Here is a 15,715-nt window from a genome sequence, read left to right as displayed (position 1 = left end):
ATGATGAGGTGAATGTGGGTTTTGAGAAGCTGTGGAGGACAGACTTTCACCTTTCCTCTGCTTGTAAAACAAGTAAAAGTGATGTAATGTAAAACAACATTATATATATAAACTTTGAAATGAAACTAAAATCAGCATTTGAAGTCAAGTGCTGTTTGTATTGAAATCCATGAGATTCAGATTCTTTATATCCCAGTTCACCATATTTCCTAGACATCGCAGCCTCTATGCAGGGAGGCCAGAATAATCAGAAACATAGACTAGCACCTATTAAACTCTGATTAAGAAATGGGTCCCTAACATGGTTTTATCTCCAGCACAATCGAGGCCATAGTTTTCCTCTACTGTCTTTTATTTCAAGGCCTAATCCTCTAGACCCTTACTCGTGCGAGTAGTCCCATTAAAGTCAGTGAGGAAGGTTTTCAGGGTCGTGCCCCTGTTTCATTCTTGTCTCCATCAGAGTGGAAGAAATGAGGAAAATGGATAAATTATGTTTTATGATCTCATAGATTGTATTTGTTTTCTTGTCTAACTGACTATTGTATGGACATTATTTAAAAATATTTGACAAGTTAAGGTGTTATTTGCCAAAGCTTGTGTATTAGGACAGCATAAAGGGGAAAGACTTGGTCATTGGTGTAAAGCAATTTGTCTTGATTACCCAAATTGAACTTTATGCTAACACTGTTGGCCTGAAAATAGAGCTAATCCAGGGTTTAACACACCCTGTGATAAGCATGTTCCTCCACTAAGGTCCAAACACAAAGCAGGGTTTTCAGGATGCAAACATTTTTAAAGGGAAAAATATGAAAAAGGAAAGGCACCCACAATATATTTTATATTTGTGGACATGGCAACTTTTCTGGCTTGTTAGGACATTTCCATTTGGGAGTCAGAAAAACTGAAGTGCCTATAAAATAGCCAGTGTATAATATAATGGATTGTTCAGTTCAATGGGTAGTAAATAAAATAAAACAGACAAAAAAAATCCCCTATTTTTATTTTCTTAGGAATTGATGGAGTCTCCTTCGTGAGGTGACACAGTTCAGTTTGCTTTCAAAGCAAAAAAAAAAAAAAAAAAAGGGGGTAAAGATTGAAAACTCCTCTTCGTTTCTTCTGTATCACTGTGAAGATGGATAATTGTTGTGCATTTTGAAGAAGAAAAAGAGAGGAACTGAGCAAGGAAAAATCATTATCCTGTGTATAAATATTTAGACATGTCATGAATGTAAATTAAAACAAAGTAAAATCCTCTGTGCTCAGTCCTGTAAGCACTCCCTATGCAGCTCCTATTGGGCCACATCCTCTAGCTATCCACTTATGTGGCTCCTATTACTGTAGTATCTGAGCACCTCACAATATTTAAGATACAATACTCCATGAGGCAGGGAAGTACTATTATCCCATTTGACAAAGGACTAGGGCCACACAGGAATTGAATGCAGGTCTCCATGTCCCAGGCCAGCACTCCAGTCACTGGACCATTCTTCCTCAGGAATTGGCACCCAGTGCAATTCAGGGAAGAGGATGTAGGTCTCTGAGTTTCATGGCACTGTACACTGAGCCAGTCCAGAGGAGCAACTTAGGATAGCTTTAGGGCTACTCTAACTTGTGCAAGCTGTTAAGGCAGCCAAGGATCACCAGTGCCCAGGGACACTCCAGCCACACACCTTTTTCCTCTGCTACACAGCCTATGCTGAGGCTGCAGAAAGAAGAAGGTGCATATTGTCAGCTAGGCTACCGGTGGATCCTCAGTCTAGCAGGCCATTGAAATTGGGTTGTGAAGAGAAGTGTCTGATATTTGCATTTGCAAAGGTGTTTTTTTAACCTGAATTAATTGGCAATAAATTCAATTGAGTTAAAATCAGAACAAAAACTCTAGCCATCCTCTTGGACAACAGCCTGCCAAAAGAATAGCCTCAAAGGAACTCTAAAGTGATGCGGGTGCTGCTATTTTTGGACATGGGAGGTTCAGGTTTAAGTCCCTACTTCACCCCAGATTTCCTGTGTGTTTTAGGGGAAGCCATTTAGGCTGTGTCTATGATGCCAAAAAAGTGTGTGTGTATGCGGGGCAGAGCGGGGATTTACAGCATGATTACTAACATGCATTATTATCCCGCTGTAAAAACACACCACTGTGGCAGTTAAGACATAGCCTTAGTCTTGCTGTGCTTCACTACCTCATCTATAAAATCTTCCTGGCAAGGGTGTTGCAAGGATGAATACATTAAGAATTGTGAGGTGCTCAAATATTCTGGTAATAATGAGGACCATATAAGTACCTCCAGGCTTGTCTACATGGAGAAATTGACTGCAACAGAACTGCGGAATTCTGGAATAATTACACTGCTTTGGAAGTGCACTAATTATTATGGTATCACATGGAGAGCTGCTTCCGAATAGCATATTCTGCAATAACTATTCCATTCCATTGCCCTGTGTAGACAAACCTGATAGATAGTCTCCAATTGCTTTATTTACACAGGCCAAATAGGGGTGGTTTTGATCAATGTAGCTTGAGTGAGTTAATTTAACTCAATTAAAAATTTGCCTTAATGCCCAGGTAGACACCGTTTATCATTTTAAAGATAGTTTGATCTGGTCTTGTTGTGTCTTCAGGAGCATTAGGAGGACTTTTTAAATTAGTTAACTTAATTGAATTATCAAGTGAAAAAAAAATGTTTTATTTCACTTGTATAGACATGGCCAAAGCAAAATTCTGTTGAACACAAGTTTCTTCTGACTATATCTAATCCTCAAAGAGATATACACAGAAAAGGACACAGTATTTTTAGTTACCTAGCTATATGCATATGCTACCATTCCTATAGATGTTAAGCACTAAATAGGTGGAAAGATTAGACAGTTTGCAACCCAGAGTATTCTGAGTTCCATAGAACCTGATTTTCTAATGAGGTGCAAAAATAATCTAGGATCAGATTGTCAACAGTGTAACTATTAAGCAATTTATTATCAACTCAGAAGGTCTGAGGGAGTTGCAACTGGACATTTTGCATGGCCATCAAATCTTCTATAACAAGCCAGACCATGCTAAACATTCATAAAACATACTTGCTATTGTATTAGTATTCACCGAGATTGCTAGTATGCCTCCTCCTTTCTTTCATTCCTCTCCTGAGTTGAGAATAATTCCTTATCCATATTAACACTGTGCTGAACACATTCCCCTAAGTGAAATATTCATCCCTCGAACACTTCATGAACCCCATAATCTGTACTGGGAAAGTGATGTTTCGCATACAATAGAACAATTTGTAAGGCACTGTAGCAAGCATCCTGCATAATTGCTGGACTTCAGTAGTGATCACATATGTCACTATTGAAAATGGATCATATTACTATTGCCATTTACAAGATTGATTGACAAATGATTTGTATAGCATTGGCCTGCTAAACCCAGGGTTGTGAGTTCAATCCCTGAGGAGGCCATTTGGGGATTGGTCCTGCTTTGAGCAGGGGGTTGGACTAGATGATCTCCTGATCTATCTTCCAAGCCTGATAATCTATGAATCTATGATAGCACTAACATGGCAATTTCACGGAGGTCAAATTAGATTCCACCTCCATTCCTTTCTCAGTACATAGAAGGCACTGAAATCAAGTGTAACCTGCTACATTTGTATAATCAAAAAGTCCCAGTACCCTGAGTAAAATTCCTCGGTCCTCCCTCTCCCGTGAAGTGTGAATATTCTAGAAGTGAGAATGAGATCAGCCAAAAGGAGGGATTCTTCCAATTAAAAACACTGATGGATTTATTCAGGAAAAAGGTAAAATCTAACATCTGGAGAGGCCTTGGTAGTGCATTGTACAGTAGAGGAAAAGACGGTACAGGTCACTGTAGGCCCCGTGCAGCAAACAGGACTGTTGTTATACTCCACTTTACACATAACTGAAGGCAAGACAATGCCACAGGTGCATGCAAGTCTAACACAGCACTGAAGAAAGTGAGAGTAGTTACACAGTAGGGACCACAGAAAAAGCAAGCATTTTCTGAGAACATTCAACTCCATGCACGTGTAGATATTGGACCAATTTCAATATACATAATAATATCTATCTTTTCATCCATAGAAAGAAAATATCATTATCCTCATTTTGCAAACAAGGAAACTGAGGCACAGAGAGTTGAAGTGAATTGCCCGAGGTCACCAGCCAAGCTAAGCCTAGAACCCAGATGTTTTAAGTCCTAGAGGTAGTGCGCTATTTACTAGGCCACATTGCCTCCCTAAATCAGGTACAATTCCATCAAACTCCAGATTTACATCTCTCTTACTGAAGTTACCCATTAGGTACAAAGGAAGGGTAAATTAAAAATGACAGAGGCCACTTTCAGGTACACTACAGGCAGGTCTCCACTTGTGGTGGCATGTAAAGTACAGACACTGCACACCCAACTGGCATGGGTATAAATGGGAACGTAGGCAGGCAGTGAGGCACTACTTCAGCAAGTAGAATGCAGACATGCTAGATGTTAGGATATGTACCTTACACAGGGGTGTGTACCCTACACAGCTCACTACGTGCCCAAGCCATGCCTCTCATGTCTAAGCATGTTTGCTTCCTCCTGGGAATTACATTCTGCATGTGAGCTGCCTATCTCTCACTTCTGCACGCAGCTACATGTACCTATCACTATAACATCATAGAATCTAGGAACCAAGGAGTTCTGAATGATTTTATATCTTATTCCTAAGGACCTGCCAAATTCACGGCCATGAAAAACATGTCATGGACTGTGAAGTCTGGTCTTCCACCATGAAATCTGGTCTTTTGTGCGCTTTTACTCTATACTACACAGATTTCACAGGGGAGGCCAATGTTTCTCAAATTGGAGGGTCCTGTCCCAAAAGGGAGTTGCAGGGGGGTCACAAAGTTATTTTAGGGGGGTTGCAGTATTGCCACCCTTACTTATGTGCTGCCTTGGTCCTGGACACCCGGCCAACAGCTGCCAATCTCCAGCCATCCAGCTCTGAAGGCAATACAGAAGTAAGGGTGGCAATACCATACCATACCACCCTTACTTCTGCACTGCTGTCTTCAGAGCTGGGCGGCCAGAGAGTGGTGGTTGTTGACTGAAGACCCAGCTCTACATACAGCAGCACAGAAGTAGAGGTGGCAATACCATACCATGGCATCCTTACTTTTGTGCTGCTGGCAGCAGCTCTGCCTTCAGAGCTGGGTTGCAGGCCAGCAGCCACTGCTTTCCAGCTGCCCAGCTCTGAAGGCAGTGCCACCGCCAGCAGCAGCACAGAAATAATGGTAGCAGTACCACAACACCCCCTACAATAACCTTGTGACTCCCCACCCCAACTCCTTTTTGCGTCAGGACCCCTACAATTATAAAACTGTGAAATTTCAGATTTAAAGAACAGAAATCATTAAATTTATTATTTTTAAAATCCTATGACTGTGAAATTTACCAAAATGGACCGTGAATTTGGTATTCCTGCAGTTTATGTTCCATGAAACTTCCCTGAACTATTGACTTGACTTTAAAGAGTTTGTCACTGTGATGCCTCCAACTCCACAGAATGGGAACCATGATAATAGGTGAAAAGGAAACAGTTGTTGGATGGAAGAGTGCAAGGGTTTTGCAGCTGGTATATCAGCATGTCTTTGCTCCTCTATAAGCATTATGCACATCAGTACATCTCTTTCCATCTGTTGATGTGAACTTCCAATCCTTGTTGTGCACATGCTTAGAGACATGCTTTTCAGAGGCAGAGGTTCTTGTGTACTGTGAGCTTTGTTTTTTGCATGTTTTTGTGAGCAGTCTCATCGTGCATGTTTTCTTACATGATCGTAATTCAGCCCAGAATATGCAAAATAAAATTATCTCTCTCTGCTCCCTCCCCCCCACCTATGTTTCTTCTTTTCTATATTCACCCTGGGTATTAACTTTTATCACAGGATTATGCAGTAACTAGAGCTTTAGCTGCCCTGAATACAATTTTTTTTTATATAATTAATCAGGTGCTTGAACGCCTGAATAAAAATATTCAGAAATAGCCCATCAAATAAGCAGAACCCTATCTTTCAGTGTGGTATTGGGCTTTAGTTATAGAACCTTGGAAATCTTCCACCAATCAACTTTAAAGCCTTCCGTAGTACTTGTAATATAGTGTAAATATAGTGGCAGGTAACGTTTCAAAGAAAAGTTTGTACTGGGAATCATTTGATGGAAAACATTTCTTAAACTGGAGAAGAATAGCTTACTGGTTGAAGAATGCCAGATTTGAAAGAGCTACTAGACTCACTGGAACCTCAGATTCAAACTCATTAAGCCTTTCATCCTTCCAATGTAGATAAATTGAGCAATTTACTGTGTGAGCCTCTTTAAGATCAGGCCTTAAAAAACAAGGTACTGTCTGCTCAATGTGGACATTAAAGATCCCATGACATCTTCCATCATAAGGGTTTGTTCTGCAACCACTGGAAATTTTTACTCTCCTCCCTCGCTTGTGCAGCATGTTCACTGGCTGACCACTGCTTCCCACCCCAGAGTCAGGTGATGCATTTCAGCTCAGTATGTATAGTAGGGGATCCCTGGAATGGAAAGGTACGTAAATGTAAAATACTATTGAGTCTGACTCCCCATTTATACTGTTGTGATCAGAAGCAACATCACTGAAGTCAGTAGAATTATAACCTTATAAAGTGGTACAAGAGGAGAATCAACCCCATCACTTACAAAGGAAAATGCCTTTCTGGTGACCTAGCTACTGAAGAAAGACTCATTTAGCAGTAGCAAATCGAAGATGCATTCTTTGATATGGCACATGCCTGTTAAGAGATGGATGCAGAAGGAAAATTTACATGGAGACTACTTTTCCTCTACTAGGCCTTTTTTACACCACTGTAACTCTTTTGCTTTAAGGGAGCTACTCCTGTCTTACACCAGTTTAAGTGAGAGGAGAATCAAGCCTATAGTGTACAAGTATAGTCAAAATACAGGGGGTGGACTGCTCATCACAGCAGCTGGGTTGGGAGGCACCAGCAAACCAGTTACAGCACCTTACATTCCCAGCTAGGAAGCTGCAGGCAGCTTCTGCTCCCTTCATGCTATGCTGTCTGAGCAGGGCCAAAGGAGCAGAGCTGGGCTAAGAATCTGGCTGAAGGATGTAAAACCCAACATGCACATTTTAAGTGGAAAATGTAAGTCCAGGCAGTGGGAAGCATTTCCTTCAATTTGAAGAATCGTTGTACCCAACTCATCAAATTTGCCCATGATTTTATAAACAGCTGGAAATGAGCCTGACATTGCCATGTGAGTGAGTTCTTTTGAATGGAAAGGAAGCAGCAGTCTTAAACACTGACAATAATGAACTAAGTTCTTACCGTTTGTTTTGTTCCTTCTGTTTAATAGATGGAGTCCTGTAGTAAAGGAGACCTGCTGGCTAAACCTGATCCAAGAACCTTCTGGAATAGTGATGACTCAGGTAAGGATGGAACTCAAAGTACATGTAAACACACACAGATATATTCTGCAGAGAGGGCTTTCCCTTTTGATATAGTTCTATTCAAGGTTTATGAACTTTGTACTAAAGCCAAGCAAAAATCAATTATTTTTAATATAGAAATGAAGTGTAACAGACATCCTCTGACATACATACTGTTTGCTGGTAAAAACAATGTTCCAGGAAATAGGATTCAGCATATTATGTGGTTGGGTACATAATAATTCCTGTGGAATAATGCCATAACATAATGAGGCAAAATAATGATGGGGGAGGGATAGCTCAGTCATTTGAGCATTGACTTGCTAAACTGAGGGTTGTGAGTTCAATCCTTGATGGGGTCATTTAGGGATCTGGGGCAAAAATCTGCCTGGGGACTAGACTGGCTTTAAGTAGCAACTTAGACTACAGGACCTACTAAGGTCCCTTCAACTCTGATAATCTATGATTCTAAAACAAAATTCCTCCAGAAAAGCTGTTTTGCGCACTCTGGACCAAATTCTACCATTGATCCACTGTGTAAATGCAGTTCCCATTAACTTCTATAAAGAGTCACACAGACACATCCAAAGTCAAAATTAGGCACTATCTGGCCCCAGTTGAGCAAAGCACCTGAGTACTGTGTTAAAAGTTTAAGTATATAACTAGCCCCGCTAGCTTCAAAAAGAGAAAGAAAGTAAAGGTGGGATAAATTGAATAAAGTGAGATAGCTAGGTGTTTGGTGTGCTCTCAGTGGTAATCATTATTAGACCAAACTCACAATCTCTTCACTGTCCACCCTTCCGTTTTGTTTTGTTTTGTTGTCCTCTCTACCTGTTGTCTCAGCATATGCATAGGCCTTGTCCACAGGAGAAAGCTGTTGTGATGATTACAGTACTGATAAATAGTAGATTTTGCTGACAGTTTGGCTAGGTAGCAACTATGTTAAAACCTTTTTTTTAATGTGTAAATGTTCTCTAGCCACCAATAGTTCCATTTAATAAGGCCTTAAAATAACTCACCGCTTCAGTTAGCTAAAGTGTATTAAAACTCTTTTCAAATCAATTAAAGTATAGCAAAAGTCTAGCCCTATAGCCAATCAGCACAATCCTGTGAAAATGTCAGAGTTAGAACTAAGGAAACTGAAAAACAAGTTAAACAGTATCTTTTTTCAGGTCACTTCCTGGGGTAGAGCAATAATTATCAGGGAGTCTCGTTTAACACCTGAATGGAGATTCCCAGTCCCTTCAGACACGACTGATGTAACTCTCTGCTTCAATTCTAGTTACATATTAGCTTTTGATTACTCTTTAGGACTTGGAACCATGGGTTTGAAAACTAAAGCTTGAACTCTTGCTTTCTGCTGTGGTTCCAGGCCCAGTGTAGACAGGATCTATGGCACTGTTTCTTTTACATTCTGTTTGCACTACAGAAACTACTGTCTTTAAGGATTCCAGCTGTGGAGAGAGCAGCTCAATTATTTTAAGGCAACTTGGTCTTATCTGGGAAATCATCTCAACTTTGTCTGATGGGAATTTCTATTCACTTGTTAAACAAGATTGTCTGTTAAGGGCTGTACCTAAGCAACCTGAAAAGAGATGCTGTTTTAACCTGCTCCTTGGGTTATTTTGTTGCAGCCCTCCAGTGGCACTTTTATAGACATACGTTAATTGGCAAAGGGGCTGGACAATTGCTACTCTTCAGTATATATGAAAACGGGGGGAGTTGTAATGAACATTAACTAATTGTAGCGGTAAATGATCTCTCCATTCTTTTTAAGTGGAGACTGTAGAGGTCTCCTCTGTGAAAATGATAGGGAGTTCTCCCATCCCAGGTCTTGCACCACTACTACATATAGAAACACTTCTGCAGGCCAGCCACCAGTATTTCTACTGTTGTATCCTCTGGAACTGCTCTAGGCAAGGTGAGATGATAAAAACAGTGATGCCCAGACTGCACTAGAATGTATGCCTATTGCTACCTTTCGGCACATCTACACTACAGACTTTTGCTGATGGAAGTTTAATCAGCATGAAGCCACTGCAGTTAGTATATCACTTGTGCACTTGCATACTTCGGCACTGCGCATACTCACCAGGAGTGCTCGTTTCAATGTACAGTGTAGTGCATCATTGCTAGGTATTCCAGTGTGCAACTTGCCACCATCCAGCACTCTGTCTTTTGGGAAGTTACGGCAATGCAGGGTGTTGCAGAAATGAGTCACACAGGGGTGACTGGGAGTAAGGAGTCAGGTTCCCAGCATGCAACCTTCTCCATACTCACTTCTCTGTTGAGTGATAAAAACACTTCAAAAAAAGCTGTGCAAATTAAAAGCAAACACATTAAAACCTTAATACATGTGTGAAACAGAGCTTAAAGAAATGGAATGAACACAATGATTCACGTCAGTGTTAGCACACTAACCTGTGAGAACCACAGTTGATGTATGTGTGTGTAGGAAGGCGCTGTAATGGAATTCTCCATGGACTGCAAAGGGAGATGAGCCCAGGATTGTTGAATCTGTACGTTTGCTGCCAGAGGAGCTCCATTATGTCCTTTCCCCTCCTTTTTCTGCTGGGATTCTTGGTCCTTTCTCCTGTTGCTGCTCTTTCTTTCTCTATACAGCCTGCAGTATTCATGCTTCAGGCCCTCTGTTCATAGTCTGATGCAGCACTGCCTTGCAGGATCTCACTGAACATGTCATTCTGAGCTTCTTTTCCATCCTTATCTGGCTCAGGCATTCTGTGGGTGTGGAAGGGGAACTCCTCAAGGCCACAACAGCAGCAACTGCAGATAAAACACAGAAGTTACATTGTCAGTACAGTAACAACGAAAAGCGAAAGTTAAGATCAAGAACTCCTTTCTCTTATTCCCTTAAAGTTTTAAACAAGACACTGACTTCTCCTTCCGAGTGCTTGTATACAGCACCACTCACAGTACAGCCATGGTGAGTATGGCCCACCAGAGGTGAGGGAAAGGAAGGAGGAGGGAATTGCTCAGTTGCATAGAACTATGGGTATAGGCCAATGGCATTGAATACTGCCACCATTTTCCACAGGTGGTGGTAATTTTAGCTGAAAGCTCACTCCTGAGGATAACAAAGGCACAGAGAACACAGCTGCTGATGCTGGCATCCCGCAGCCACCCAAGACCACATGCTGCTAGCCTATCTGCTGCAATGGGGCCTGCAGCAGTTATCACCAACTGGCATGGGAAAACATCCTCCTTTGGAGGAAGAAATAAGGCTGCCATTCCTAGAAACCTTTGGCAGAGCATTGCAGAGTACTTCCATGAAAGTCTCATCAAGATAATTCAGGAAGATTCCAGGGACATCCCTGCGTACATAAACAAACTGCTCCATATACCCTCTTCCCCCACTACCTAACTACAGGGGAATGAAAAGCAGTAATGGTGCCCCCAACTATATCATCTTAATGAGAATTAAATATGAACACTTACCTGAGGATCCTTCCCCTCAATCAGTTTTGTGGTGCTTGACTGCTGGGATTGATGGACTGTGCTGGAGTCTCAAACAGGTCCAAACTAGCGTCTTAGCTAGACCTCCCGGTCACATGTCCCCCATCCTTCTCCTATTCCTCCTTCACCTCCTCCTCCTCATCCTTGCTGTTCACACCAAGGGCCAGTGATGCAGGCTCTTCAGAGGTATCCACGGAGGTCTGTGTGGGGTGTTGGTGGGGATGTCTTCACCAAGCCTGGCACACAGCTTTTTGTAAAAGCAGCAGGGCTGCAGCTCAGCATCAGATTGACTGTTGGACACTCTGGCCTTCTGATATGCCTGCAGGATTCCTTTGCCTTCACACAGCACTGCTGCTGGTCCCTGTCATAACCCTTCTCCTGCATCCCCTGGGCAATCTGTTCATAGATGGCCATATTTCTATGGCTGGTCCATAGATGTGCCTGTCAACTTCTTTTCCCCACAGGCCCAGGAGTTCCAAAAACTCCTGTCTACTCCAGGATAGAACACACCTGGAGCATGTAGCCAACATGGTCAGCTGGGCAGTTGCACACAACAATGGAGAGCTGCTACGAGTGTTTGCCACAATGGACAATCTGGAAACAGCATATCAGAAATTCACAGGGTTTTAAAGAAAGGGTGCGGCTTCCAGTCTCTGTGAGTCTCAGGCAATGGAGTTCACAACCAAGACCAGAACAGTCAGTGTGGGGCTTTGTGGGACAGCTGCTGGAGGACTGTTAGGGTTAACATAGGCAATGCAGTGTCTACATTTGCACTGTGTCAACCTCAGTACACTGACTGTGACTCGACAACGCTTGGGCAGAAGGTCTTACTATGTTGGCATAATGGAGATTTTATACTGGTGGGAGACAAATTTAAGTGTGGACATATGCACAACTAGGTTGGTGCAAGGCACCTTACAACAACCTCACTTTGTACTGTAGATCAGGCCATGGACATTTATGAAAGATACAGTCCCTGCCCCCAAGAGATTGCAAAGTAAGGGCTTGATCCTGAGCACTGCAGCCTGATTCATCAAATCACTTAAGCATGTGCTTAAGTTTAAGCATGTGAGTTGTCCTATTGACCAGGGCCAGCACAAGGATATTTTGTGCCCTAGGCGAAACTTCTACCTTGCTCTCCCCCTCCCCTTGCACATCAGTTCATTAAGGGGCAAATCCCAATGAGCCTTTATAGACCCCAGGGGCCAGCCTGCCCAGGGGCTGCTTCCCTGACCAGATTCCCCCTTCCCACCCCCTGAACTCCCCTGGAGGGTGCACAGCCCCCCCACGAGCCCTTCCCATCCCATCTCACCCGTCCCAAGTCCACTCACTGGCTTTGCCGGGCTTGGGCTGCTGCAGCAGCTTGGTAGGGCGGAGCCACTTTCTGGAGGCAGCGGAGAGCCAGAGCATCAGCTTGTGGGGACGGCGAGCCCCAGCCATGGAGGAGCCAGTGCAGCATGGGGGGGCAGCAGCCCTGCAAAGGTAGTGACACCGCTAGTGGAGAGCAACCGCGCACCCCACTCCTCCTGCCCAGGCTGTGGCCTCGCACCCCCGCCGGGGGCTCCTGCAGGCTGCAGTGGATGCATGCGGGCGCTGGCCTCCAAGTGCCCCCCAGCTCCTCCCTTGCCACACTCGGACTCTGCGGCTCCTGGGCATGTGAGCCACCACTGCTGGGATGCAGGGCCCTGAGCCTGCTCCAGGATGGGCACTGGCGGCTCACATGCCTGGGAGCCGCAGAACCTGAGCGCGGTGAGGGGTTGAGCCAGACGGGGGTGCGCCTGCCTGGGCTGCGGCCCGGTGCTGCCCCCACCCCCGGGTGCTCCTGCAGCAGATGCATGCAGGCGGCAGCTCCTCCATGGCTGGGGCCCCCAGAAGACGGCTCCTCGCTGCTGAGCTAAGGCACCACTTTTTGGTGCCTCCAACCACTTGGCACCCTAGGCACCTGCCTAGTTCGCCTTGTGGTTGCACCTGCCCTGCTATTGACTTAAGTGCTTTGCTGGATCAGGGACAGATTGCTCAACACCTTGCAGGGTCAAGACCTACATAAACATTTTAAATCTAAGTTGTGTAGTACCGACAGGACTATCCCAAACAAAATCATCAAGATCTGATCATAACAATCAAGGCAATGATTATATAATAAGTGCCACTCCTGTAGTCAAACCGTGATAAGGGTAAGGGCTTCTACAGCCAACTCCTATACCAGGGCCATGGGACAGGACTGGAGCCCAGCCTCCTCTCCCTCCATCTGTGGCTTATTCTACCCTATTGAATTAGCCCTGTTGTTTCATTAACAAAGCAAATGTTAAAGGCAAATACTTCACCTGTTACAAATGATGGGCTCAGAGCTATCACTATTTTGTAAAGAACAGTTAAGAAACAATCAAACAAAGCAGCTGTAGAAGCATGAGACAATAAATCGTAGAAAAAAGAAAGGAATAACGCACATGGATCAGATTCTACTTTCAGCCATTTGTGTGCAAATCCCATTGAAAACAAAGGGAACTCCATGTGTGCATCTGAAGCGGGAAGAATTTTTGGCCCATGGTGTAAAATCCAAAGTGATCATGGCTCTGAAGTGCGCACTTTTTTATTGACTGCATCCCTCCATTTGTTTTTATTGTTACAATTTATTCTGCCAGTTTATGGTGCTCACTGGGTTTCTGATGTTCATCTCAGTAGCAAATGGTTCTATGATAATGATGTTCACTACTACATTTAGTCACCCAGAATTTGGTTTAGCATAGCAATTTCTGAACCTTTTGAGTAATTTTATCCACAGACCATGAAACAAAATCTTTAATCCTAGTATGTTTCCAAGTACTATTTCCCATTCTGTAATATCTGTTGCATTCATTCAAACCAACATTTCAAAGTTGGATGCAGTCTCACCAAGCCCCAATGTTCCAAATTCATGATCAGCCTTCCCCCTTCCCCAAAAACATCATGAGATTTAAAATAAAAAATAAAATCTGGCTTCTTTTTATTTGCCTTCTGATTTTTTAGACTTTTTGAGCTGTTTGGGTCACATGAAGACTAGAAATGGTTTGGGTTTTTTTTTTTAATGGAAGCTAAGATTTTCACTTCAGCACTTGTCTTCAGGAGCTGGGGCTTCAAGTAAAACATCAAATATCATGACAAAAATCAGAAGAGTTGGCAACTCCAAATGGGCATAATTTGCATCCATTTGCCCAGGAAGGGCCTGATTCTCCAATACTTGGCACCTAATAATTTACATTTGGGCAGAATGCTGCTATTCTAAGTTAGTAGTGTTTTACATCTGCTCTGTAGTCACTTTGCACAGGTGTCAAGGACCACAGAAGGTGCAAGTCAGTGAACAACCAGCCCCAGTGTCTGTTTTCCACAGCTCCCGCTAAGGGTTTGTTCCATGCCCTGCTTGATAACCTTGGCATTTTAATGCTCCCATCCCCAACTAGACTTTGAAGTTAACAGCCCACTGAACAGAGGGACATAGTTTCCACTTTTGCATCTGTTTGTAGACAGTTTCTCTAGCACACATGGAAGGCTATCTTTACAATGGGAATGGATGGAATGTTCCATTTTTTAATTGAATGTTTGTATTCTGTAGAGAAGAGCAAATAATTGGAGCACAGTCCCAGAACAGGAGACTGCTATTTTGTAAAACCTGTAATTTTCCACAGGTGCTGCACCATATCAGAGGGCTCTATTTCATATCTGTCTGCCAGGCAAATCGTAATTTTTAAACATTATACAGAATTAAATAAAAGACACTTTACACTCTGCCCTCTGGAATTTATAAAGACGCTGCAGGGTAAATAACTTCAAAGCATTCAGCGTATGTTCAGGACATTACTACAGACTGAAGGGACATGACAGGCCACTCCATGCTCTCTCAAGGAGCCCCAGAAAAAGAAAGAAAAACTCTTCAAGCCTCTGTTTGCCAGAAGCTGGGAATGAGCAACAGGGGCTGGATCTTATGTTTTACTGACATGGACATAATCTGTGTGGGGTGTCTGAGAATCAGGGAAAAGGGGCTATATACTCACCATAGAAGCAGCACTCTCGCTTTGTACACCTACAGCCAGATCTGCCAACTGCATCTCCCCCAGTAATGAAAGCAAACCAGGCCATCAGGCACTGCCTTTGGACAAACATCTGCCTCCTTACATTGTGGCACTGTACTGGCATGCATTATTTATTATGGTATTTTGGCAAACTATCATAGCTTGAAGATGATACTCGTGCACTGAAAATGCCATGGGCACTCATGAACTACTTGCCGACAGTGTTTAGAGAGGTGATATATGTTGAGGCCTTATCTAAACTGAGGATTTTCTTCAATTACAGCCCCTGATGGCGTTTCACAGTGCAAGCCCTTGTGGTATGCAAAGAAAGCCACAATTTGCACCAGTGCAGCTTACTTCTGAGAAAACTCAGATTCTCCCACAAATACTGGTAATGGGGACAACTGTAGCGTCAGCATTCCATTTTGTTGTGGGGGATCTAAAATATTCCTAAACTCCTCCATTTCCAGAAGTGTGGGGTCTACAGGGCTTGAAACGTAACAAAAAACAATTCTCTTTTTTGCGGTCTGATAAATTTGGCTGTGGAAATTTTCACAGCCAAATTTTCAGACTAAAGTTCAGAATGGAACAATCCTCCTTTGTCTGCTCGCACCCACCAAACACCAGCTGAGTGCTCATTTGGCAGCCTATATCTTTCAACACAGTGCTCTAGTCCAACAAAATCTGTTTCTATTGCTGATCTGTCATATTTCCAAAACACTACGATTTCACATC

The 15,715-nt window shown here is 43.1% G+C and overlaps 1 long non-coding RNA gene across 5 annotated transcripts; it reads right to left on the bottom strand.

Moving 5' to 3' along the window:
• Window positions 1-6,055: 6,055 nt before the first annotated feature.
• LOC115648573 lies at window positions 6,056-12,057 on the bottom strand. Of its 5 annotated transcripts, none has more exons than XR_003999600.1 (6): window positions 10,917-12,057; window positions 9,882-10,244; window positions 9,553-9,744; window positions 7,360-8,334; window positions 6,713-6,804; window positions 6,056-6,567 (listed from the first exon to the last, which is right to left on the bottom strand). It is a non-coding gene; the product is annotated as an uncharacterized LOC115648573 (long non-coding RNA). The 5 variants fall into 5 exon arrangements; XR_003999597.1 differs by lacking the exon at window positions 10,917-12,057 and adding an exon at window positions 10,357-10,525; XR_003999599.1 differs by lacking the exon at window positions 10,917-12,057 and having other exon boundaries at window positions 9,553-9,775; window positions 9,882-10,525.
• Between the last annotated feature and the right edge of the window lie 3,658 nt (window positions 12,058-15,715).

Source organism: Gopherus evgoodei, chromosome 3 (genome assembly GCF_007399415.2).
Source record: "Gopherus evgoodei ecotype Sinaloan lineage chromosome 3, rGopEvg1_v1.p, whole genome shotgun sequence".
Classification (NCBI taxonomy): Eukaryota; Metazoa; Chordata; order Testudines; family Testudinidae; genus Gopherus; species Gopherus evgoodei.
This window is presented reverse-complemented; position numbering and strand designations above follow the sequence as displayed.